The following is a 2368-nucleotide window of genomic DNA, read 5'->3' as shown; positions in this document are numbered from 1 at the left end:
GGTTGAGGCTAGGATATGAGTGGATGGTAACAATCATATTGGAGGGTACGACTCATAACGGTCATTCATACCCTTGGGATGAGATTTTGTTCAACTTAAGTAGGGGAATTCAAGATATTTCCCCACTTATAATAATAAGTTCCCATGACGTCTTACCTATTTGGGAGGTTATTTACCCTATTTTTTACTAATTAACACTTAGAAACTCTTCTAAACACTCTATAATACTCTCAAAAGCTTTTGGGCAAGGGAAGCTATGGTTTTAACTAGAGAATTAATTGAGGCTTGTCTTGGTGATTTATTTCCATCATCATCTTGGTTTAAGGCATGTTCTCTTTCCTTATTGTTAATTCTAACTAGAAGCATGGTTTTTATGAATGTTTTCTTGACTTCATTGACTGTATGATTTTGATTTTTAAATATGAATTGTCAATTTTGTTATTAAATAGTTAGTTTTGGTTTTCCCATGATTTTAATTATGCTTTATCTGTATTAATGATGGTTTTGGATAATTGGATTGTATGGGAATAATTTAATGGTAATTGAAATTGGTTTTGGTTATATTATGCACCCAATGTGTTTGACAAAATTCCTATAATAATGTTTTCATTGCATTGAGTACTTTTAATGGAACTCGAGCTTGTTTTAAAACTTGGTAAAGGAATTATACATGGTTTAAATGACTTTGAAAGGTAAATGGCTAGATGGTTATGCTTGTGGGGTGCATGGAATCCCTAAGTTGTTTAATATAGTAAATGGAAGGACACTTGGAATTCCCCTTAAACCTATATATGGTTGGATATGGATAGTACTTGCATGTATGGTCGGTATGGCGATACCACCACTAAATGGCCTTGATTATTAAATAGTAAATGGATTTGTTAGTTGCTTGGTAATGGTTTTAATAGGGCAATAATAGTAGGATGTATAGAAGAGTCATAGAAGGTGGAGGCCCCGGGGGGACCAAAATTGGAAACTCATATTTATCGATGTGAGGTTGGTCTTGGTGATCGTGTGCATGATTTCACACTATATTTTGGTGGATGTACTAGTCATCCCAAGTTTTTCTTCCCTGGTCATGTGGCTTCACGCACTAGGAACCTTTATATAGAGGAGTAGAACCTATATAGCTCATGGGTAGTTTAGGACAACAAAGCTACATAGCCTAGTTAAAGTTTTAATGGCATGCTAAACCCGGTCCCCTTTCTCGGCATGGTTTTATATATTTATATATATATATATATATGGTTGTGTGCATATGAATGGTTTTACTTAGCTTTATAAATGGCATATTTTATCATTATCCTGAGATCATACTAGCGTTCACCCACTAACCCATCTACTAGTGGTTGTATACCTAAGGTATGCAGAAACTGACTGTTCTACTCCTCCTAAATAGTGATTGACTGAGGGATCACCTTTTGGACTAAACTGGTGAGCTTTCTTCCTTTTAGAAGGCTTCATTTCTTGTTATGGATATTTTTAGTCACTTTGATTTTATTTTAAATGTTGGTTTTAGCCATGGTTAGGGAAATATCCCAACCGTATTTTATTACTCTTTTAGTTAGAGACTTTATGGTACTACTCTAGGTTTGAATATGAGTGTTTGGTATGGGTGTCGGCCTTAGCATTGGAATAAGCTAGTGGGTTGACATTATTATGTTTTGGGATTAATTATATTATGTTTTAGAATTTATTTGGTTATGGTATGTTTTATGGCCTTTGGTATGGTTTGGTATGGTTAAGCAGTTGGTATGGTATGGTTGGACTCGATTGGGTCAGTCATGGTTATGACCCTACCCTAGAGTCTTCATATAAGCTATTCTACTATCTTGTTATATGCTTGAACTTCAGCCAACTCAGGGTACGCAGATGGAGGTTAGGTTGGGTAATGGGGGTGATGTTTGGTCCTGGTCAGGCTTAGGATGCCCATTACGATAAAGGCCCCGAGTGGGTCATGTCAAGTTAGTATCAAAGCATAGGTTCATGGCCGATTGAGAGTCCATAAGCCATGTCGAGTAGAGTCTCTTTTAAGGGTGTGTAGTGTACTACACTCATAAAAAAAAGGCTACAAGGCATTTAGGACTATTTCACTTTATTAGTATTCAATTTTCAAGCTTGGAGTCTCAGTCCTAGAGTTTTCTCTAATCCTTATTTGTTTATCTTTCAGATCATGCTTCATAGATTTTGAACACAAGAAAATTTTTCAATCCCATCTGGGGGTAATGCTGAAGGGGTGCATCCTACTTCTGAGGTTTATTTCCGATCTCACGATCATATCTCTAATAGTTCTGGAGTTTCACTAGTTGCTACTAGTCCTCCTCAAAGTGAGGTGAGTAATGCAGAATTTTGTCAGTTTATTCATGTT

Source organism: Capsicum annuum, unplaced genomic scaffold (assembly GCF_002878395.1).
Source record: "Capsicum annuum cultivar UCD-10X-F1 unplaced genomic scaffold, UCD10Xv1.1 ctg4643, whole genome shotgun sequence".
NCBI classification, from domain to species: Eukaryota; Viridiplantae; Streptophyta; class Magnoliopsida; order Solanales; family Solanaceae; genus Capsicum; species Capsicum annuum.
Note: the sequence above shows the minus strand (reverse complement) of the source record.